Genomic DNA, 25,225 nt, shown 5'->3' with positions numbered 1-25,225 from the left:
GAAGAGTTAAAATGTGGCTGTACGCCCAACCTGTAACTTTTATTAGTATGTCTCATTGCTGATCTCCCGAAGCCCCATGATTTCAAATGACTACTCAGAAGATGTCAGTTAAGTTTGCCTAATGGCTGGTGAAATCAAAGTTTTTTTCAAAAGGTTTTTCTCTGTGAATGGAGCTGAAGTATAATTGAAACTGACCTATACACTTAGGGTACTTCCTGATACTCTTATAATCATGCATCTAAAACTGAGGTAAGAACAACAGTAAAAATATTTCACTATTGTATTTTAACGGGTTTCCTTCTGTGTATTTAATAAGATTAAATTCTGTTTAGACTATATGTCTTAAAATAAATAAAAGGTGAAACACTCAACAGTAGTTGCATATTTCACTCGAACCATGAAGAGAATCACATCAATCATAGAATAAATTAGGTCATGTGGTACCTCTGGAGATCATGTAGCGCCATCTCCTGCATAAAGCATGGCTAATCTTGAAGTTAGATCAGGTTGCACAAGACTTTGTGTGGCTCAGCTTTGACTGTACCTAAGGATGGAGACTGCATGGGTGGGCCCATGTTCCAGTGCTTCCCTGCTCTTGTGAAGCTCACTTTTCCAAGTACAATATTCGTCATCCCCTGTGTTGCAACATGTCTGTTGCACCTTGTCCTTTCACTGGCCTTTCCAAGAAGAAATGTGGCTCTTGTGTTCTTTCTAGCTCTTCTTTAAGTGATTGAAGACAGTAGTTAGATCCCCCGGGCTTTTTCTTTTCCGGGCTGAACATCTACAGCTCCCTCAGCCTTTCTGCATGTGCTTTGTGCTCCATGCCCTGAGCCTGTTAGTCCAGGCTCTGCTGGACTCACTCTAGTTTTTCAGTATCCATCTAGTACTGGGGTGGTCAAAATTTGATGGACTCTACTGCAAGTGTGGCCTTGCCAGGACATGATATGAGGGAAATGACACTTCTGTTGACCTGCTTCTGATGCTCTTGCTAGCATAGCTCATATGTAGGTAGCCCTTATTGCTTTGAAGGCATGCAGCTGACTTGCGTTTGGCCTGATGTCCAGCATGGTTCCTGGATCATGTTTTGCAGAGCTCCTCCCCAAGCTGTACATGCTGCATGGAGTTATTCCATCCCTGGTGCAGGACTTTGTATTTGTTGAATTTCACGAGGTTCCTATCAGCCTATTCACCAGCATTTGAGGGGTCCCTCTGCTGTAACAGCAACTTCCTGAGTCTGGTGACCTCCATGAACCTGAATTTGTTTGGTACTATTGCCAAGGTGCCTAATGACCCATAAAAAAACAGGTGTACTTAGTTTCAGGGAATGTTTATTTTTTTTAATAAAGAGCCAAACTTATGAGTGGTAACCTGTCTTTTTGTGCCATAAGTACATGAAATTCCAGAAAGTTCAATGCAAAATTTCTGGCAAGCATTTTTTCTTGCTCCTTTGCAGAATATTTTGTTTCATATATTTAGCAAAATGACACTTTGCCAGAGTTCATACTGATTCTTTTTTCTCACGTTGAGAAATGGGTCCAGGTACCCTGAGGTGCAGTCCTGTACCTAAAACCATATGCTTAATTTACTCTGAGATCCTTTATAGATGATTTGTTTGAAGGAAGCCTTAGCAGTCTAAATTAATACAGTGAAAAGTTCATTAGTATGTGCTCCATATTGTCCCTTGTGGCTACTGTAAGTTAGTTCATGTCTCAAAATTACCACTTTTTTCCCTTGGGAAGAATTTTCCAGGCTCCTCTCAAATGCCTTTTAAAAAGTCTCATCAAAAGCAGTCCAGAGAAAATGACTCCTATAAAACTACTGCCTGCCTTCTCTGTTACTAAACACTTCCTATGTCTGTCTGCCTGGAACAGCTATAAGGTCCACAAAGATGAATCAAACACGCAATGGAGTAGCACTGGGCAGCTAGCGGAACGCTGTGACAGCTCTGACCTCTGAACGACTTGCTAACTCTGCATCCAGTGGAAGCTTGAAACAATGAATGCCTGTCCAGCTACACCCAGTTTTGTTTCCTGCTGTCGTACTTCAAGGAAATCTGCTCTGCGTGGGACAGCAGCTTGCAAAATGTTCTACAGCAGCCAAACAGTAGTGGCTGAAAACAGTGTGACTTATCGGTGTTAATGCCCATCCTCTTTGTGTATGAGTCATACATGCAAAGCTGTGTGAAATGAAATAGTTGGTAAACGTAGTTAGCTGAGAGGTGTTGGAGTGTAGCAATTCACTATAACTTAGGTTTATGTTCACCTAGCCTAGCATTCTTGGAGAAAGAAGCAAGTGGTTTGATAACCTTCTCACCACTGTGGGGATGAATTACAAGTCCTGTGGTGTGTAACTTTTTATTAGAAAAATTTCAAAGGTATTGTTTTGACAAAGGTAGGACTGTTTTTCTGTGACTCTCTACATCTTTCTTAGAGTCCTCTAGCTTGGTAGATGTTGTGAGGCTTTTTGACGTGGTAACTTTCTTCAGTAGTTTATCAGCTCATATATAGTACAAAAATTCTCACAGATAAGAGATGGAGATCAGTGGAGGGGGGGACTCTTCATCCTCCCATGACTTAGAACAAGGCTTGGGGCGGGGGGGAGGTGCTTTTTACTTGCTTATGTGGTGATGTTTATGTACCAGGCAACAAGATCAATCTTGGTTGCTTCAGTAAAATAATGTTTTTACCAGTGAAGTCCTCAAGACCTGGTTCAGATTTATAGATATACTGATAACAGTTAGCTCTTAAAAAGAGTGAATTTATGTATTAAAAGTACAGGTGAAGTTCCTTAAAATAAGCTGCTATGGTTAGGTTTCCAGAGCGCAGAAGTTAATGGAACACAGCAATGCAGGAGCCTTGGTCACCTGTTTCAAGTACCTACTTCTACAACTGTGCTCACTGCATTCAGTTAAAAACTGCATTGTTTGCTCTTTTAGAATATAAGTCTTTAGTTGTGGAATTATATATTTAGTGCAGAAAAAGGGGTAATAGGTTTTGTTGCTTTGAGATAGCACAAACAAAAATGCTTTGCCTGCGAATCAGGCTGTGTTCATGTGAAGTCGGGAAGCCATTAGATATACTTGGCAGTAGAGAATAGTATTTCTGTAACAGGAAAAGATTAAACCAGCATAAGAAATTTGCATGGATTTGATAATCATTGATACGTACAATGTATTTTGCTCTTGTAAACTATACTAAAAACTTAATTGATGCATAGGGAAAAAAGGTGACAAAATTGTTTTCTGATAGTGGTTGATAGTTGCAGCATTTTTGTCACAGGTCACTTGAATTTCATAATAAGGTGATACTTCGGAGACTTTTGCATAAAAATGAATATAGATCTTGTATTAAATTACTGCACATGCTCTGTGTGTGAGAATTTTGGACAAATGCTGGTCCCTTGTTGTAAGTGTATTTATCACAAACCAAAATTGTGAATTATGTGAAATGACAAAACCCAAAAATTATTTTAGAGCCACTGAACAGCTTGCATCTGCTTTGTGGTGCTTCTACAAGCAAGGCCTCATATGGCAGCTTTCAAAATATTGCATGTAAGTCTTGTATCTGCTTTCTATAGGCAGAAAGGTAGAACTTTTGTACCTTAATAGTTGTTCTGTCACCTTCCATTTGCTGTATGGTAATGCAACAATATGTATCGGTCTGCATTAATGTTGACAGGCCACTACAAATTATGATTTACCCATGAACATTAAGTGTAGCCATGTAGCTCAGTGGGTACTTGTAGATGACTTATTAATGCGTAGAAGTAGTTTGTATTTCCATAGTCTCTTAAGGCTTAAATTAAAAAACAAGAAAGCCTGTATTACGTTCAGTGTCATAAGTGGTGAAAGAAATTCTGTAGCATGTGATGTCTATTTACACAGGGCTTTTTTGTCTGAAACTTTTTTTAATAAATGTGCGATGATTAAGGGGTTGGATCCTAAACTAGAGTAAAGGGGCACCCTTGACCTCAGTTGAACTGCACTGGTTTATAAGAGCTGAGGAGATAGCAGGAAGTATTTACATTCTTCACGATTTCTAAGACTAGAAGATAAAGAGCTGCCACTAGAGGACAAACAGAAAAATTTATACGAGTGTTAAAGACAATGGCTCATTTTAGTTTGGGGTAGGACTCTTTCTTATTGCTATTATCCAAATAGACATTTATTAACTCTGATGACTTACTTTTTACTCTCAATTCATTTAAGCATTGATTGGGTACCATTTAGACAAGGCTGATATACTACTCTTGTGCAAAACTTTTGAGGCCATCAAGTTTAAGCACAGTTTCCTTACTGCTTTAGCGGAAAAGTAGAGGACTTGGTGCTGCACGCTTACACTAAGTGCAAGGTTTCTCCTTGGAGGAATCTAACATGCAGCATTTGGTTCTATACGCTTATGGAAATGAAGAGGTTTTATGTATGCATGGGCAGCTTTTGTCCAAGTGCTGGTATTTAGAAGAGGTTTGCCTGATATTGACTAGAAATGGGGTGCATAATAGCGGCCTTCTACAGCCACTTAATTGTGATGGAGGATATCACTGAGGTACGTACTTGTCTTTCTTGCTCATTAACTAGGTCATTGCTTCATCTGGTATCAGTACTTCTAAAATCTACTGAACTGAAGCAAATCATCCAGTCTCTAAAGGTGCTGGATGACGCGGAAGGATGAATTGTATTTGCCAACAAGCACTGAGGCCATGAGAGACAATAGGATATTCAATATAAAATAGGAGTGTCAAGGGCACAAGGGAGCAGATAATCATTCTTGAAACCTACGGTTCTGGTTCACTTAATATTCAGAAGCATTTGCTGTTTCAGAGTTTGTGCACTTCATAAAAATTCAGTGTTTTTTGGACGGCATGGCCTTAGTTAATAATTCACTGCTGATATATTCATAAAGCCTTATCTTCCACTCTACTTTTTGTTTATGCTGATGTCACTCAGCTGAAGACAGTACGGAGCAGTCCTGCACTAGAGCACAGCTCCAGCTTATAGCTTTCCTTACACATCCACAAAGGGTATAACCACATCTACTACCGTGTCTAGTAATGGAGTGTTCTTGAATGTGACTTTTGTTTGAGAATTGCAGGCTTTCTTGTGGGGAGAATGAATTAATAAATCCCAACGCCTTGAACTGGTGCTAAAGATACGCTAGCATTAGGAAGGGGAAGGATTTGTTTACATAAAGACTCTTTTCACTAAAATGATGTAAAACTTGATTTTGTGCTCTTTTTATTTTTTTAAATTGATTATCTGACTGGTTCACTTTCTGAAAGCTCAGGACGTACAGTAAGTTCACTGACCTGATCGCTAGAGAACATTTTATGAAGCCTGAGAAGGCCTGCTTCCCGTTATCATAGGTTCTAGGTAGTCTTGGCTGTTGTTGCCTTTGTTTACTTATTACAAAGGAGAGAACCCTAAGTTTCTCAAATTGTCTGTTGCGTCTTTTCAAGGGCAATATGTGTATTCAATATGCATGATCCTTTTGCTGAAGCTATGTGAATCAATTCTTTAGTCTATTAAGGGGATCTGTCCTGCAGCTGTATTTCACCTAGGATCAAGAGAAGTTTAAAATGAACAAAGACGACGACCATTGATAAAGACTTGAGAACTTAGTATGACTTCCACAGTCACCCCTTCCCCCACCCCTGATAAAAGCATAAAAAACATATTCATTATCTGTTATCGCTGTAGTGCTTCCATCCTAGAATGCCAAAGGGTAAAATGGAAATGCATACTTTTCCATCCTTTTCATTGCGAGGAAGGTGTAGGACTTAACTCCAAACAAGCATCAGTGTATACAAACAAGAATGCTGATGCTTTGGATCAATTCCATCTAATCACATGCTGTGTCTGTGACTTTGTCTAGGAGTGAGTGTTTTACGTAGGTGTAAGACAGTGCTGAAGTGATTGTTTCACCAGTATTTCCCATGGACTTCCAATTACCAGTAGCTTAGGAGCCTCTTACAGCAGGTTTTGCATCTGGACTGTCATTTCTAAGAGCTGTTGATGGTTTCATTTTCAAATGTGTACTTACTTATAGTTTATGTAAATTTGGAACAAATTATTATCCTCTGCTCAGTTTTTACCCACTTCTCATATTTTTACAGATCTGTGGTCCAATTTAGTACGCAAAATGTTTGTGTATAGCACAAAAGTTTGACTATATATTTGGTCGTACAGAAAACTTCTTTACCACCATAATGACTTATTTAACAATTGCAAAAGATGGAAGTATCATTCTCTTTATCTGGCACATATTCCACTGTCTTTAATAAGATAGAACAAATGTTTTAAAATACTGAGTCTTCACACCACAGTAAGAATTTTATGCAGCAGTGTTGTTTGCTTTTACAGTATGACTAATGGATCAAATTTGGCAGTTGTCAAGGCAAACTAAGAATGCATGTGTTCCCCCTTTTTTTTTCTTCTTCAGTTCAGAGTGACAGTGTTGATGTTCAAAATACTCCCTGTTTTGTGGTGTTAGCATTGGCTTACTATGAGATAAATAATTCTTGCTAGAAATTTTTATATCTGTTGTACTGTCTTTCATTGTAGGGGTTGTGTTGAGACAGCCAGTTTTGCATTATTCTGTGAAGTAGTGAGCACATGTGTCTCTTCAGTAAGAAATAATAAAATAATTACACTGAAAAACAGTGTGACAGATACTTGCAAATGAGTTAGAAAACACATAGAAAGCAGACGTCCCTTCCCCAAGCGACTGAGTTAAATTAGATTGCTATGCTGTATCAGAAAATACCAAATTCAAAATGGTATACCACAGGTGGAAGCAGTGTAGAAGGTCTTTAAAAATGAAGTATGGACATAAAAAACAATCTGAAGCAGCTGGTTTCAAGGAGGTAGAAATTATTATAAGTAAAAGATAAAGAGCAGAAGTGAGTAGGAGTAAAATACAAAGCTTATTTTCGCTTAAATTTGGTGTTTGCCTCACGTGATTTCTCCAAGGTAACTAATGCTACATTAAAACATGCTTGAAGATACGGTACTGTTGCTGTATTAGTACTTCAGTTGAGGTGAATCATAGGGCAAAGCTACAGAACTGAGTGGAATTGCATGGGAAATTGTTACCTTGCTTTACAGGACTTGTTTTGAAATTTCAGGAAGTCTTCCTGACTTCCTAAGCAAATCAAACATTGGGGGCGGGGGGGGGGGGGGGTGTCAAAACAGGGCCTCTCAACAATTTTGCAACTTATGCGCAAAACCATTTTCCAGAATTGCTACTCTTTTTTACAATAATTTTTCTATGAAACGGCATTTTTCTACAAAACATTGGTTTTGGATGATAATTCTGGTTTACAAGAGCGATACACATAGCGTTCGTTAGCAATAATCTCACAAAGAAGAAGCGTCCATTCTTTAGCAACAGAGGTGATAAGAAAGGGATTTTGAGTAAGACAGGGAGGCTTCCAAGGGGTAGGGCAGAATGGGATGAAATTATAGCCAAAATACCAGAAAGTAAAGAGATGTTCACAGCTGTACCTTTGAGATGAAAGGAGGTTTTTTTAGGAACTGCTGAACTCATGCCATTGATGGTACTTAAAGCAAGTAGAGAGGAGCAAAATTATCTGAGATCAGTCTTCAGAAATGAGGATAACATGTCAGGAAAGTGAGACAGAGTGGGGTTAGAGGCGTTGGTGAAAACTGAGTATGAATAGGATTACAGCACTGAAAGAAGGGAAGTAGAGAATTACAGCAAGAGTGTAGAAGAGGAAGAAACAACTAGCATCAGCAATAATACAGGTCATTTATTCTCTAAAACAGTTTCTCAAGAAGTAAATTAGTTCATTTTTAATTATTTGAAAAAGAAATCAGAATATTAATCTGTCTTGGTCAAAAATTTCCTTTCAAAAGCAAATTGATTCTTACGTACAATGTTTTGCTTATGCATGGCCTTTCAGAATTAGCTCATTTTTTGATTAGAAGTGCTCTGATTCCATTATATTTAAATGTGGGAAAGAACATCTTACTAAGTCAGATGTTAACCGATCTTCAGATGAAGTATTTACGTCATCTGGGACCAATTGTAAGGTGATGGCTTTGTGGAGATATTAAAATAGCTTTTTACATTTTAAAAATTCCTCTTTTTTTAGGCTTCTGAATTCTTGTATGCTGTGTTTAGCAAGCAGCACCAGCAACTGTTGTAAGGAATGAAAAAGCAATTGTGTTTTCCGTTTATTAACTTTATTAATTTGACAGCTTTTCACAAATAGCCATTTCATGACTTCAGGAAACTTCAAGGCTAATTAGCATAATTTCTTTACTGGAGGAAAAAGGTGGATTTTTAAAAATAAGTACAGTGTGGTTTTAAACCATTTTCCCTTTCCTTCAGAAAATTCAGGTGAAATATCAGTAACTTAAGTCACTCTAAATTCCTTAGATCTGATTTAATGTTGGTCCTTCAAATGTTGAGTAATTGGTTTGATCCTTTAAGAAAGGAGAAGCTTATTTCTCTATCCATCTGCCATACAGTTCTGTCTTACTGTTTCATGTGAATGTTTATGCATTTTTAAATGCAAATAAAGTTCAAAAATGTATTTTTGGAATTGAATGATTGTGAAATAACAAAGTTCTAAATAATGTTGCTATAAGCCAGACTATTAAATATAAAAATCGTAAAAAAGCAGAAGTATAACTTATTGATGAGTTCCACGGTTACCATATTTTCATGCCTATAGTCCCATGATTTTAAAAAGATGTCTAAAAATTTATCAATCTCCTATATAGGACCACCATTTGCAAGATAATAAAAAATTTACCAATTACCTCTGCTAATCTTGGCATTACTCTTCTGTCTGCAGAAAAATCTGGAAATGGTAACTCTAAAGATGCTGTACTCCATTTTGAGGATTGCTGGGCTGCTGCTTCAGCTTGAGATCCTTTGTAATTTGAGTGCTGAGAAGCACCCCAGAAAGCTGCTGTGCAAACAGAGAACTGCTAGAGCACCCCAACACTTCTTCCTGACAGAAATCTCATAGGTTTTCATATGGCTAAACTGAAAGGAGGAGGTGACAGGCTGCCATGACAATATTGAAGCAAACACTGTTCCCATCACTGATCAGTATAAGGAAGGTCTGAATCCTGTTTAAAACTTCTGATTTTTATACAGCTGGAGGTGAAAGCAATAGAAAGGTAACAGTCTTACCCATCTTACTTGGTCTCTCTAGTTTCTTGATAGAGAGATTTGTTTGCAGTTAAATTTCCATTTTAAAAGCTGTTTGAAATAGCTCTTCAGAGGAAAAATCGCTGTAACTTGTTATGCCACTTAACTGGTATATTAATTAAAATCACAGAATGTCATTTACCTTAATGATATTTTCTTTTTCTGAACATTCCTAAGCAAAATCAGTGTGCCGCCATGTTAGCTTGTACACATTCATGTGAAATACATGTGTTAAAGTTGAAGCCTGTCTCCTTGTCACGTGAGTGTGGGTTGGCATACAGTTGAAATCAGTTGTGCTCTGTATAATAGAGGAATTTAATGAGCAAGTAACAGTGGCTTTTAAAATGACACACTGCAGTGCACTGTATGGTAGGTGACTGTAGTTATAAAACTATAATTAAGTGTGTGGGAACTGAGAACATCTGCTAAGGGAATGGCACTTACTGTGGCCAATTTAAAAAAATAAAAAAGCCTAATGCTGTAAAAACAGCATTAAAATATTACATACACCAGATTAAACTGAGGACATAATTTTAATAATTATATGAAGTAAACTCAAGGGCATTTCATGAAAGAAAATATTCTGTCATGCTCCGTTATGTTATCTATCCTCTTTTTGTTACTCACGCTGCACTTGATGAGGTTGAATAACTGGTATTACAGCAAGGCATGTAACTGATCTACACATTTTTGTGAAATACTGTATTGGTTTTGTGTGGCAAGGTTTTGGTAGCGGGTGGGGTTACAGGGGTGGCTTCTGTAAGAAGCTGCTGGAAGCTTCCCCTGTGTTCGACAGAGCCCATACCAGCCGGCTCTAAGACAGACCCGCCGCCGGCCAAGGCCAAGCCAATCAGCGATAGTGGTAACGCCTCTGTGATAACATTTTTAAGAAGGAAAAAAGTTGGGACGGCGGTATTTCGGCAGCCGGAGAGAGGAGTGAGAACATGTAAGAGAAACAACCCTGCAGACACCAAGGTCAGTGAAGAAGGAGGGGGAGGAGATGCTCCAGGCGCCGGAGCAGAGATTCCCCTGCAGCCCGTGGTGAAGACCATGGTGAGGCAGGCTGTCCCCCTGCAGTCCATGGAGGTCCACGGTGGAGCAGATATCCACCTGCAGCCCGTGGAGGACCCCACGCCGGAGCAGGTGGGTTCCCGAAGGAGGCTGTGACCCCGTGGGAACCCCGCGCTGGAGCAGGCTCCTGGCAGGACCTGCGGATCTGTGGAGAGAGGAGCCCACGGAGCAGGTTTTCTGGCAGGACTTGTGACCCCGTGGGGGGCCCACGCTGGAGCAGTCTGTGCCTGAAGGACTGCACACCGTGGAAAGGACCCATGCTGGAGCAGTTCGTGAAGAACTGCAGCCCGTGGGAAGGACCCACGTTGGAGAAGTTCGTGGAGGACTGTCTCCCGTGGGTGGGACCCCACACTGGAGCAGGGGAAGAGTGTGATGAGTCCTCCCCCTGAGGAGGATGAAGCGGCAGAAAATAACGTGTGATGAACTGACCGTAAACCCCATCCCCGTCCCCCTGTGCCGCTGGGGGGGTGGTAGAGAATCCGGGAGTGAAGTTGTGCCCGGGAAGAAGGGAGGGGTGGAGGGAAGGTGTTCTGAGATTTGGTTTTATTTCTCATTACCCTACTCCGGTTGATTTGTAATAAATCAAGTTAATTTTTCCCCAAACTGAGTCTGTTTTGCCCGTGACGGTAATTGGTGAGTGATCTCTCCTATCCTTATCTCGACCCACAAGCTCTTTGTTATATTTTCTCTCCCCTGTCCAGTTGAGAAGGAGGGGGAGTGATAGAACAGCTCTGGTGGGCACCTGGCATCCAGCCAGGGTTAACCCATCACAGTCTTTTTGGTGGAGAATGCGGGCAAGTGAGGAATTTGAGATAAGGATAGTAACTGAGAGAGGTAACGGGCAAAACATGGACTGAACGCAGCTAGAGAGTTAAGAGCTGCATGACGAGCGGGGAATTTTTATTGTTGTAATTGTCTGATGCAGTCTGATGCAGAGCACAGTGCTATGAGGGCTGCTATGGGGAGTATTAACTCCATCTCAGCCAGACCCAATACAAATACATACCATGTCATGTGCTAGCACTTCATGAATTAGTTGAGTGATGCTTACAATGCAGAACAACGAGCCCTGAATAACACTTGAGGTGGCGTTAGAACTCTGGCTGCTGTAGGTACATTTAAACTAATCTGATAACCTCAAAGTAACATTTCATTTGGGAAGCAGTACTAAATGCGCTCAGTCAATTAAGGATTCCTGTTGGTGTCAGTGCTCCTGGGGACGTTCCTTTGGCAAAATTTCACTAGGTGGTTTAGAAAGCAAAACAGGCAACATACCATACTAATGAAACAAACCTTGTCTTAAAACTTCAAAATATTCAAGCATTTTGTTTAGAACTGCATTATTAACCTCTGTAAACTAGCTGGAGGGGACTGATAGTACCTATTACTAATGAAGTCATTTGTCATTTCCTGTTTTAAGATCCTGTTTCAAGTTTCTTGTCAAAAGCTAGAGGTCACAATTCTACAACGTAATCATTTTGTTCACATTAAAAATTCTGGTCACCTATAGTTTAGCAAGGTTTGGACTCGGTGGGTGGAATGCAGTTGTGAACTTTAACACAGCTTTGTTAGGAATGTGACTTTTACCTCCCACTACAAAAATTGTGCGCCACTGAAAAAATCTGTTTGCAGGTGCTCAGTAGAGATTTGGCAAAAGCAGAATATCTGAAAATCCATTCCCATCGCATGTGAACAGAAAATTAGAATTGAGTACTTGATTGCTTCTAAGTGCCAGGGGTAATATAGGGAATGAGTGGTACTATTCATGTAGTTGCTACTGCAATGAATGCTAGAGCAAGCTGAAAATAAGGTGATGGTGTTTGCTATTCTCTCAGACCCACTATAGACCAATCTTTGCAGAGGAAAAGGCTGCCTGGCTTGAAGACTGAGGGAATAAAAGCAGTAGACTGTGACAAATTGCCTCTGGCAGGGGAAGGGGAAGTTTGGTTTGGAGTGTAGTGGCAGGAAGACTGGGATTTAAGTGAGTTAGACAAAAGGTAAGACTGGCTAGGAAGGAATCTGGGGCTGAGAGCTGAAAGCTTGCTGCAGCTGCCTAACTTCCTTACCTGAAAAGGTGGAGGTTTGTCTAGTGATTCTAGAGAAGTGATTCAGGTGTCCCTGTGGTGCCAAATAATGAGACTCCAGTATTTCCCTTTACTTTCAGAAGGAAAGAAAATCTAGAAGGTGACATGAGGAAGAATTACAGTAGCTTTGTGAAGGCTATGGGTAGGAAATGCCAGTTAAAGCTACCTTTGCTGCTTCAGTTTGTTCCCTCTGCGGATGCACTTATTTCAGTAGTTGTATATCTGCTTGTTTCTGCAAATCTGTGGCCTCATCCAGAGCACAAAGTGGATCTCCTGATGGGATGCGGGAGTAGGTTTGGGTAAGGAATGGACTCAGTAGACTTTTTAGGATCCTTCTTCCATTTGCTGACATAGTTTGTGTTGGTAGTAGGGAATGAAGTAGGAGACTGAATACTCATCCTGGTTTGTGCCCCTGCTGCTTCATTCCTGTGGTAGTGGGTGCTGTACATTATTGTGGAAGAGCATGGAAAGCTCCCGCCTGTGCCTGGCTGGCAGGCAGCTTGTATTGCACTGTGTAGCCATGCTTGACAGTGCTGTACGGGTGCCCAGGCCCCCCTCAGGTGATTCCTAACTTTGTTCCGTGTTGGCTGCATGCCTGGCACAAACCTCTGATCTGTGAAAGCTAAGCATGCATGCCCACAGTTGCAATGAAGGGGGAGTTTGATTACCACTATTAATGTTCAAAGTATTCTGACCGGTTGGACCCAAAGTATCTTCAATTCAGTTACCCAAAGTTACTGAAATCTTCATCTTCAGTCTATCTATCACTTCAGTGAGGGTACAGTGGCTTTCTTACCCAAAGTTAATTTTTGGCATGCATAGCTGTTACAATGATCAATGTTTAAGGCAAACTAAGTTATAAATAAGGTTTAAGGCTGCATGCTGGATAATGGTCAAGCATGGCGTAGCTTCTTACAGGGAGAACATCATTCTTTCTGTACACAGGCAAATTAATTGTGTTTTGGGTTTTTTTTAAAGTATTCAGAAGTTTTATGTTAAACCATTAAAATTCTTTAATTGCAGTTTATTAAAAGTTACGTGTATGTGTTGATTGCAGGTGAAAGATACAGGCATGTGGGTATGTATGTATATGTACAGGTACTTTCTGTATGTGTTTTCCCTGAGCACATTTTCTCACTAAGAAATACTGAGGGTTATGCTAGGTTCAAAAAAAGGCTTAGAAGTATTATTCCTTAGAGATAGGTCTTGTAATTTTGTAGAATGTGTGTGGTCAGTACAATTATGTCCTCTTTGAGCTGAATGTGAATTCCATTTAAATGTTCTTGAGGATATTATGAATATAAGATAAGGCTCATAGAATTATCTATTATTCAACCTATTGTTATTATACAGCCAGAACTGAAAAGAGGCAATCTTGTATTGATAAAGGATGATCTTGTTTCTGACTTTCACTGTCTGGAATGCTGAACTAATGCATTGAGTGATTTCTTTCTCATTTAAGAGCAGGAAGAATAACAAGAGTGAGAGTCACAGGGTAGTGCTTTATCCCCACGCTGGAAAATCAGGTATTGGAGTAATATGTTCAGATAGGTGCATATAAAAGCATGAACTGAGCAAGGGGTAATGAAATAGCATGATTAGTGATTAACATATTTAACCAAATGATTTAGTATTTTACCCCATCAGTAAGAATATATTATCATAATTCCTGGAGCAAACTGAGAGAGGGGAAATCAATCCTCTGGTTACTAAAGTTAAATCTGATAATTGTCAATTTGGCTGTTAAAGAAATGAATGCTACTTGCAGGCAGAAAATACAATCTTCATAAATTCTAATAGGTAACAGTTGTATGGTTATATGGATAACAATTTCTGTGGTAGAAACCATATACTGTATAGGTAATGGTTTAATGAATTCTTATCTAAAGAACTGTAATAGTAATAATCCTGGGAAATATTAGTTTTAAAAAATTGTTTATATTGAAGTTTTGTTTCAATGATGTTGGCACAGTTTTGTGGTTGTAGAATTTTGCAGTCATTTTATTATCAACTCCTTAATGTCTTCTCTTAGCAGCTGCTATTTATCCAGCGATCAAAAGGGTGAACAGATGTAGTTAGTGAAACTTCAGACATTTCCTGATGGTATTTGATGAACGCTTCTAAAAAAATCTTCCTAGAATTTACTGGTTTTCTTTGTTGCTTTCTTCACCACCATTGCAAACACATGGAACTCATGTTCACTGGTTAAACAATCTCTCTTGGTTTGGCTGATCTTTTGATATCTCCTAACTTACCATTGTTTGCTATAGTATTTTTTACTGTGCCTTATTATATATGCATCACAGTGCTTAAGGACTTCTAATCAAGGACTAGCGTCCCATTACTCTCTAAAGCATACAGAGACAGATCTAAATTAGTCTCCTTTCCCAAAAATTTATAATCTAAAATGAAAAAGTTATAGATGAAGGCAACAACTGAAATACAAGGAATCAATGTTCATTGGTATTAGTACAAAGCAGCCTCCAGCCATTGAGGAAGGGCTACATCTTAGCAGAGTGGGATCCCATCCTGGTATGTCTGTGGAAACAGCTGCGTGGAGACAGTCCCTCTCCAAAAGTGACAAAGGAGGGTAAGAGAAAGATGAACTCACAAAGGTGAAATGATCTGTCAAAAATCAATGGCAGAGCCAGGTGTAGAAGCCACATGTTAATGCCCTATTACAGGGGATAATCTGCTATACCATATGGCACCTGGCCTAAAGAAGCCTCAGAGCATGTAAGTAAGACTGCATGAAAAAGTAGTTAAGTTCTGTCCTTGAAATGTCACTGAAAAGTTAAAATGACAGGGAAATTATTAGAATTCATAAAAATAAGCAGGTCTGATGCCTATTCTTACAGGTATACGAGTAGGTTTGATTGGCATGTGAAACAAAGAGAATGGCTGTAAGTTTAATAGGTTTAATATTGCACCCATTTCATGAACCCCCCTCCACAAACATATCTTAACTTGCAGCAAATGGGAATATAAATATCCTTTGTTTTCCTGATCTTTTTGCTTAGTGGATCATTAGACAGTTCTGAGAAGATGGGACCTTTTCCCATGAGTGGTTTTCAGCAACAGGATTTGATAACTATCAGTCAAGGGCCTGATAGTCTCTCTCTCACTGTATAGGCAGATTCCATTTCCCTTTCAAAGTTTGATTTTTTTTTTTTTTTTTTTTTCCAAGGTCCTCAAGTTTTCCAGGTTATGTCAGTGACTCCTGCTTCATGATCAGAACCAAGAATGCTAGAACAGTCTGCCTTTGGAATTATAATTGCCAGATAACTGACTATCAGTAAAAGAAATCTCTGCAATATATTTTGATAAAATGGATTGACAATTTAATATAATTTTGAGGTGCAATTGCATGAAAGGCATGTGGAAAAGAACTATTATATTTTTTCCTTCATGTTCTTAAATGTGTTCCAAGTTGCTTTGTAGATTCACGTTTGCCTTTGAGTCATTTGTCAGCCCCTTGGATATCAGACAGTATCATTTAGATTTCTCGTGTGCTTGCTTGTTCTCTTTCCAGCTGTTTCTGTTAAATACTGTAATTTTTTTCCCAATCTAAAAATTACTTGTTTTTTTCCCACGTTTCTGTGAAGATGGAACCTTTTTGTATGCCTTCTCTCCTAACTGTTCTTACACCATTCTGCTTAACCTTTGTGAGTTTTAATGTTATACTATTTCTGACTTGCTCTAGGGTCAGTAAAGGATGAGCCAGAAGTCTTAAATGTGCTGGTGGACAATTAAGAATTGAGAGGGAGAGAGAAAGATAAGCATCCAATCTTAAAGAAATTAACCAAATCTCTAGAACTTTTGAAATTCAATTAGCAGGTACGGGTAGCTAATATTAACAGTTCTTAATTACGTGAGTTTAACTGTGCTCACAATTATAATGGTTAGTAGTTCTTTCTTTGGCTATTCATATTAAGAAGAATCGTAGTTTTTTTGTTGCATATAGCCTTGAGGCTTGTTGGACTTCATTAGGTATGAAACCGGCTGATAGCGCAGTGTGCGTACTAGTGTTGTAAACAGTAGGAGTTGAGTTATGTGTATTATATGGAGAAGGGGAGTGAAGCTATTTGATGTGAAAATTGGTGATTGTGACCCTTGGGAAACAGCAAAATATAGTATCAGCAAAACATGCAAATGCAAGCTTGCGAAGCTGATTATTCAGTTTTTCATGTGTTGTACATAAGGAGTTTTCCTTTGTTTTGAGAGCACGTAGTATTGCTGCTGCTAAATGTTTTCTTTCCTGCAGTTAAGTCTCTAATGGGACTACAGTTATACAAAGCAATGCTAAGATTCTTCAGAAATGGTAAAATGTGCTAAGAGTTAATGAGATAAACAGCATGGTATAAGACAGGCTTTATAGCAGGGAGGGAAGATAGAAGTTTAAAGCATTTGACTTGCTTTGAAAACTCGTAAATGCCGAGTGATTTAGGTATCGAGGTATTGAAGTCTTAATATTAACAGAAGCTGAAAGAACTTACTCTTCCAAGAGGCAGCTGTGACTTTTGATGAGTCTTACTTGTTTATATTTGAGTACAGTGTCACTTAACTTTTACTTGATCTTTCTGTCACTAAAGTCTGGTGTATGTCAGTATGAAGATTGAAAGGCTACAAGTAGTTCCTCAAGCAGCAGAACTGAAGAAACCTTATGTCTGTTCATATCAACAGTGAATAAATCTGCTCTAGCTTTTGCTTCACAGCTATGCTTTTTAATCTGTACTAAAATCTTTTGATCATTCCCCATTTTATTGCTCTCTAGTTCATGTAATTGTGGGTTCACAGGGTAGATCTGCATACCAATCAACAAAGCTAACCTGGAAGATGGACTCAAGGAAGGTGCCTGACAGGCTTCCTCTGCTGAGAGGCACCTGGTCTGCAGGGCCAGAGTATAGCTGATCTGAAGTCAAGCCCCTCTGTGGATGTCAGGCTTCAACACCTTTTGCTGTAGAAAGTCAATCCTACTTCCTGATTGTTGACACCCCCTTTGGAACTGAATCAGACCAAGGCTGTTCTGTGAGTTCAGATTATATTAGTCATCAGAGAATCCATGCAGAGCTTGACATGAATGCTTTCATAATGGGAAAAGCTTGGGTTCAAGTCTGCACCTTCTTAGGCAGCAGAAATCTTTAGGTTATTTTTGTTGATTGCCTGGTGTCTAACAAGGCAAATGAAATCGGGGGGGGGGGAAGTTTTGTGGCTGGGATCATAAGGTATGTGCATTTATCCACACACAGCTCCTAACTCTTCCTGTATGAATTCACTTATCTCTAATAACACTAGGATATATTGTCTGTTTGGCTTTGATAAGGTCTGTATTCTCCATGGGAATTCCTCATGAAACTTGTAGGCCTTTGATGTTATTGAGACCTCTGCATCTCTGTCAAACTTAGCCAAAATTGGCTGAAAGTTTTAAGTACTTAGTAGGGGTACTGAAAGTTTCCCTGTGTGATCCTATCAAACTTTTACCTTAGAAAATAATAAGGATTAAAATATTCCAGTGAATATCTTCTTAGTTAATCTTTTAAGTTATAGGTATTCTTTTTGTCTTTATAAGCATGTTATAAAAAGTTCAAAAGCAAATCCTGCTGCTTCAGCTTACTTACTAAGAATATATTAAGGAGTCTTATATCACCCCACACATTGGTCTGACTCTGTTAGCTAGATGTAACATTACGTAACTGTAGTTCAGGGAAGCATATTTTTATATTTAAGACAAAACCAATGGAAGGAAACAGAAGAGGATTTTTTTTTTTTGATGAATGAACACTATACCCACTGATTATATTGGGAGTGGCATTGACTCATGAAAAAAAATACCTATTGGAAGGAATTCTATTTAGGTGGAGATTTGGGCATGTTTAGTTTCAAATTGATACATAATACATACCTAGTAGAAAGGAACAGGAATGCATTTTTTATCATAATGTATAAACATGGAAAATTTTATAATACTTGAAGTATTCAGGTGACCAGTAATTTGCAAAGTCCTGGAAATGAGTGATGAAACTAAAACTTGCTTATGTTCCTAATGTCTTTGGTAGTTACTGAAGGCTAACGAACCCAAATTTAAGCCTCAAATGATGTATTTTAAACAGGAACATATCTCTGACTATACTTGTTGTTCATGTCTTGAGAAAGTTGGAGAAAGAGTTGGATATTCTGGGAATATTTGGATTTTCTGGGAAATAAAAATGTGAGGTAAAATTTTAAAGAATGTCTAAAAGATTGACAGTCAGGTGAATTCTGGGTACCAATGCTAAATATTGTATTTACTAGAAGATAGATACTTCACCTTGGTGAAATGGTTGGCACTTCCTCATCAGGCTTTTTTTTCTGTCACTAGCTTCTACATTTCCAAAGAGTGATCTAGAAAGCTGGTGTGTTGCTAGTGCTACATAGTTCCCTGTTACACTAGGGAGAAAACTGGGCAAGTTGTGTATACCAGAGTACTAAGCTAGGGGGCACAATGAACACCACTGTCTTCTGGGGTTCCAGGTGTTGAAATCTCTTCCCGAGCATCTGTACTGGAGCAGAACTGTCTTGATACCCATCCCAAAGTGAAGTAATATGTAAATGAATGCCACAGGCAATCATCTCCTGTATGGGTTCTGGCTAACAGACGGGGGCTTATTTGTCCACCTGTAACATCTAAGCTTACCTGACAAGGGAACTTTCAGGACTGAGAAGATACATAGTGCGTTTTAGGCACTCTGTCTTGAAGGTGGATTTTTTTGTAATTTTGTCCGTGGACACTAATCTACTGCATATCTACTTCAGTGACATGCTCTCATACAGTAATCTTAAATCATTTTCAGCCTACAGAATGAGTTAATTTGAATAAACACAGTTCCTGTAAAACAACAGCAAAGGAGGAAGCCGCAAGCAGGGAATGAAAATAACCACCACTAAAGGCTAGAAATTTACAATTTTCTATTATTAAAAACAGTAGTAGATGCCTGGAGAAAAGGGTAAGAAATGTGAATTGCAGTCAGGAGTTAATGGGACTTTTTTATTTTAAGCAATAAAAATAATGAAAAAAAGTCACAAACACTACAAGCATGACTGGAATTATTAATAAAATTTCCTCTAATGGTAGAGCTTTAAGGAGATGCAGAATATAAAAGCAGCAGTTTGCACTCCCTTTTGCAGCTGTAAAAATAACCAGTAAAATGTACAAAATGTTGTCAGCCTGAACAACTTTCTTGGTATCCTGTTATACTTGCAGTTACATTTTAGGAAGAGGTTCTGATATTGAAGCGTCTGAGAGGTATTTTGAGATGACAGCAAGTACTTATTTAGAATTAAGTGCAGAAGTTTGATTTAAGTTTGTTTTTCAGTACATGGCTAGTCAAAAGCATACTTATCTAGTAAAAATTATGCTACAACAGGAGAAATTTTAAGCTTCAAGTTTTTCTTTTGAGAGAAAGACTTACTTTTAAGTTGATACCGATTTAAATACAAGCGTTTGAACTTTTCTTACTGATGCTGTATGCAATAACGAATATTGCTGTAAGGAACCTTCAGTTTAGAAACATGTAGTCTTTGCTTTTCTCTCTCATCAGATATTTAGCTAATTTTCTCAGTTTCATGAAGAAACAGAGGGAAAGGAGGAGGTAATAGCACTTTCTCTTAATCTTGCATTTATATCATTCTCAGAAAAATTACATTAGGAAAAGAGTTCAAGGTTTGGAAGGAAGTTCCTGAGTCATCAGATTTATTCCCCTGCCTTCAGACAGCCACGTTTTTCACATACACTTGTCAAGTTCAGGCTCTTAAGTTTGACCACAGCATTCCTGATAAGTGCTCCCGACCTTAATGACTGTCATGGATAGAAACTGCCTTATGATTTTCTACGATGTCTTCACAGACCTGTAAGCAAAATTTAAAAATTAAAATTACAGAAACTATGATGGCAGTTGTCTGCCTGTGTTTTGTTCTTTGATGGTCTATCTGAAAACACTTTAATTAGAAGTGGATTATTCAGCTCTTTATAGGGCGAGGCAATGTGATCTGGGGCAAACAGTATTTATGCTTATGTTTAACATTAAGCATAGAAATAGGTCTGTAGGGCCTACATAAAGCATATGCTTAAGCATATGCTCAGCGTGTGCCTTGCTGGGTTGGGTCTTTAGTACAGGCTCCCTGCCATTTTGTCATCTTGTTGCATGTTAATGAAATTGAAACATGGTGGAACCTTCTTCAGTACCTTCTCAATTTTTTTACTACAAGCACCGTCTACCTGTGCTCCATCAAACATTTTTTCATATGAACAATACATTGGTATATATGCCTTCCTTCTGCTTAGGGGCTCAAAAGGAGAGACCTCTGCTCCCAAGGAAGCTTTGGGACAGTTGTTTCTTCAGGTGAGTCACTGTTGCCACAATCTAAACATTTTGCAGTCTGTCAAGCTCTCATTGCATTCTCATTGCCATAGTCACCCTGCTACAGCTAAACATCTGAAACATTTTCTTTTAAAAACAGAGAAATAAAATAGTCACCTTCACCATTTTCCAGAACTAATGCTTCATACTTTTTTTCCCCCCTCCTTCACTGAATGCATGAGTTGGTATCTAAAGTATATTGGCCTGTTGCAGAGATAAGAACAGGAATGCTCTGCAGAGTCTTAATGATTTGGGTTAAAAGAATTTACCACCACATGCAAATTAGGATATGGAATCCTGCCTGGTAACAAATATGTGTTTGTAGATTACCTGCCATGTTTAAACTGACTGAATAAACAATCCTTGGAGTAAAATCACAGGCTGATTTGTCTCCTTAATTTTACAGATATTTTCTCAAGTAGATTACTGTCTCTAGCTCAAACTGTGAAACTGGCAAACAACATTAATGCAAGTCTGATGCTCCTTCTCGCGCAAATCTGGAAAGCTGCTCTCCTCTCCAAATATCTGGGCACTGCCATCTACCTAAGACCATGAAAATCTATCACTTTCCAGCCAGATCACACACACATCTATCCTGCTGTTGATCCATCTGCACTCTGTATTGTAAGCCAATTGCTCCTCTCACCAAAGGTCCTTGGGGTAGAATTCATTACAAAGGATGGTAACTGTAAAGAGCACATACTAGAATTAGCTTTAAAATTAATATAAATACTGTATCAGAAAATTACATTTTAAACCTTCTTTTTGTAATATCTTTTGTGAAATGGCAAGAGTAAATAACAGGTAACTTAGAATCTGTTAAAAAAAAGTCATTAGTCAGTTAACACTGTCTGGTTGATCTCTGTCATCTTATAAAAGTTGACTTGATGAATACCTTGGGGGAAGATACTTAGTTGGTTCAAGTCAATCAAACTCAATTTACCCTACAGTACTCAGCACCAAGAATGCCTGTAATATAACTGTAGGGACTGCTGTTGGTGGGGAAGGGGATTGTAATAATAAATATTTTGTCTTTGACCCTCTTTCATACTTTGACTAAATTAAGTAGAATAGGTCAAAAATATTTTAAGACACAATCTATGTGGAAACTGCCAGCTTGTTCTGAAACAGCAATAGAGTCTGTATGCTCTGATTCAAAACATACCAGACAAGGTAACTTACCACCTTGTTCTTCAAGAGCCTTTCAAAACCTGTGTAAGCAAGCGAGAAACTAGCATTCTGAAGTTTGCCCCCTGGTTAGCTACGCAGCTAGCAAGCCTGGGATTTCAAAGAGGTCTAGACTACATGGCTACAGAGCAGGAGGCAGAAAGACCCCAAAAGTTATCCATGAGCTTGGATGCCTTTGATCTGATACTCCTATGTGGCATTTAGTTTGCAATATGTTAAGTTATTAATAAAGCTGTAATGATAATTTTGGGGGTTTCTATATGTGCTTCTACAAGAAACAAACAAACAAACAACTCCTTTCCTTTACAACCCAGTTCTTTCCAGAATTTTACATGGAAAGGATATTCTAACTTCTGATGGTCTCTATCCTTAGGTAGTTATGGATTATGGTTATTAAAAATGATTAACTTCATTCTTTGAATGAGGTGCAAGGAGATGATAGCATGTTATTACTCATTTAGGCTTTGATTCACAAAGCACTTGCTCACATTTATTTAGTTGATGTTTGGTTGGATGTTAGAGCTCCTACCTTACGGCTGTAGGTGTTCTAACATCTGATCAATAATGGAATTAAATCTCTAACAGTGAAGACATGCGTCTTGTATTCATGACTAAACTGAGGGCGGGGAAACCTTTCTTGACTTCTCACTAACCCTTTTTATAGCTCCATATAAATGTGGAACAGAAGGGGTGACAGAATGGCTCCCTGCAGCACCCCACACTTCAGAACTTACCAGGAACAGAAGCAGCAATCACAACAAGCTATCAGGGTCTCTTGGAGAAAATAAAGCAGGTGTCAATGAGATTCCCTCAAGTCTTTTCCGTAGCCTCTCTCAATGCAAAGTATTGCTGAGCTGAGGTAATCTTTGTAGCGTTATCAAGAAATACAGGGAGTTATCAAGAAATAACACGGCAATATCTATTACGAATTTAGTGAAACTGTAGCAATTATAACTGCAGCTGTATTCAACCTGACAGACCCATTTCTGTGCATTAGTGCAGTCGTTCACTTCCTACTGCATTACCTCTGCCAGATGAAGCCAACTACAGAAGAATGCCATGAAGATTAATCCTGGATCTCACTCTGCAAAGTTTAGGCATGCTACTGTGGTAAAACTTAGTGTTCTTTTTAACTCAGCATCTAAAATCAGATGTGAGCTTAGTAGAAAACCTGCCTGATCTAGGTGACTGAACAGCAGTCTGATTTTGCAAACTCATGCATTCCACTAGCGCTTTGTATCTGCATAATAATTACAGGTATTCCTTCCATCGCGGCGTTAGCTATCTAAGAGCTGAGTATCTTAGCTGATCATCGGGCATCCTTTTTGGCAGTGAAGAGTGTCTGATTCTTCCAGTGGAACATTCATCTTTCCTCTGTCGGGGTTTGTATTAGAGCTACTTACAAACCCATTCACGAAGAACAATTTGCAGGAGGCAATGAAGTAGGAACAGAAGTACAAAGCAAAAAAACCCCTTTGCTCCCCCCACCCCTGCCCCACACACGCACTTTATTGAAGTAAGGATCTTAAAGACTGCTTGAAACAATGCTGAGTAAAATGCTTTCAGGCATATGACTGTTAAGTTCATTGCATTCGTTTGGATCATACTGCCAGTATCATTAAGTATTTGAATGCTACTTCAGCTCCTTAGAAGCAGAGAATTTCAAGTAATTTTAGTATTTAAATGCAAGGCCTATTGTTTGCATGAGTGTGATCTATATTGCCTTATTTACATGCATACTTTTCAGGTATGCAAGACTAATTTGTTCTTCAGCAAAATGAGATTAATGTGGAAATGTTAGTGGTTTGTATGCAATCCCTTGCTGAGTGTCAGCAATGCAGCCTAAGCTGTTCAGATAGAAGAACTCTTAGGAGGACAAAGCTGTAGTGCTAAAACTGAGTGTTGTCTGTTAAAACTGGAGTAAGAGTTAAGCACGCTTCATGTAAATATATCAAAGCCACCTGCTAGAAATCATTTTGGCTCTGCAGTGTTCCAAGAGTTCTGTACTTGTTGGGTCTGAAAATAAATATCATGTTGCATTTCGTAGCTTGCATGCAGTACCATCAGTGATTCAGTTCCAAGCTAAAAAGAAGGCTTGAAAATGGTGTCTCCTCTAGCAGCCTGAAAACACTGTAGGAATTAGAGGCTTTAAGAATATTCTGTAGCTGTTATAGAAATCCAAGATTTCATTCAAAGATAATTTATCAAAAAATTAATAAAATAGTTTACCTTAATTTTTAACAGATCTTTTAGAAATTCTCAGAAATTCTCAGAGGTAGCTGCAGCATAAAAAGAATGTAATAAAACTTTATGCACTGCCCCATATCTATTTCCATAGTTCTCAAGAAGCTTAACGTGCATCTTTTTTGTCACAAAACTGACTGAATAATAGCAGCAGAGTTCAGATAGTTTGTAAAAAACAGTAAGTTTTTCAAGCAGTAGAGAATCTGGCCTCATGATGAATACAAGAGAATACAGCAATATGCATGTTGCCTCAGAGGTACAGTTAATTCAGGGTTCCTGCTGAGTTAAGCTGGAATTCTGTTTCAGTATTTTGTTTACTTGTGCTAATTAGTATCTTGAGTCTCCCATTATAAACAGGGACCCTCATGCACACATTCCAACTTCTTCCAATGTAGTCAGGCAGTTTATATTTTTAATTTATTTTTTGAAGTTGTATTATATTAAATATTCTGATTTTCCCTTTGTTTTATCCTGAACTTGATGTGGGAACAGTGCAGAGGGAGAATGACTTTTTTTAGCCTTTGGTATTTTGGCCTCCAGTGTGTCTGCCCACTTAGTAAAGTAAATTACAGTGGGCAGCATATATGTAACGATATAGCTGAGATTGGCCAGTACACAGAATGCCATTGGAAACCTTTTCTGCATTTATCTTTTTATCTCTAAAAGAACCTGAATAAAAGAGCCATTAAAGCTCCTGATCCTAAGATAAAGCTGTGACATAAACTGTCAGTAGATAGAAAATACTGTCTAGTTTGTCCTGTGACATACCATCAGTAGGTTAAAGTTGCCTGTTAATGTAGGATGTCGTGCTTTTTCTACAGTTGTAGTTTGGTTTTGTGGAGTATTACTATTCGTTTTTTTGTAAGTATTGTAGAGAGTTGGAGTATCTAAATAAAGAGATTAAATGTTTGCATGCTTTTACATTACTTTGGTGTAACTTATTATCTTTAAAAAGCACATTGATATATAGTGACTTGATTCCCTGCCTGTTGACTCCATCAGGAGTTTTGAAGTGGATTCCTATGGATGCTAAGACACATACCCTGATGCTGTGCATAGC

At 38.6% G+C, this 25,225-nt stretch overlaps 1 protein-coding gene across 15 annotated transcripts in view; it reads left to right on the top strand.

The window, feature by feature from the left end:
* Positions 1-25,225, top strand: part of SORBS2 (sorbin and SH3 domain containing 2) — a 190,662-nt gene that overhangs the window by 77,257 nt on the left and 88,180 nt on the right. The gene's annotated exons all lie outside the window — the stretch shown is intronic.

Source organism: Harpia harpyja, chromosome 2 (genome assembly GCF_026419915.1).
Source record: "Harpia harpyja isolate bHarHar1 chromosome 2, bHarHar1 primary haplotype, whole genome shotgun sequence".
Classification (NCBI taxonomy): Eukaryota; Metazoa; Chordata; class Aves; order Accipitriformes; family Accipitridae; genus Harpia; species Harpia harpyja.
This window is presented reverse-complemented; position numbering and strand designations above follow the sequence as displayed.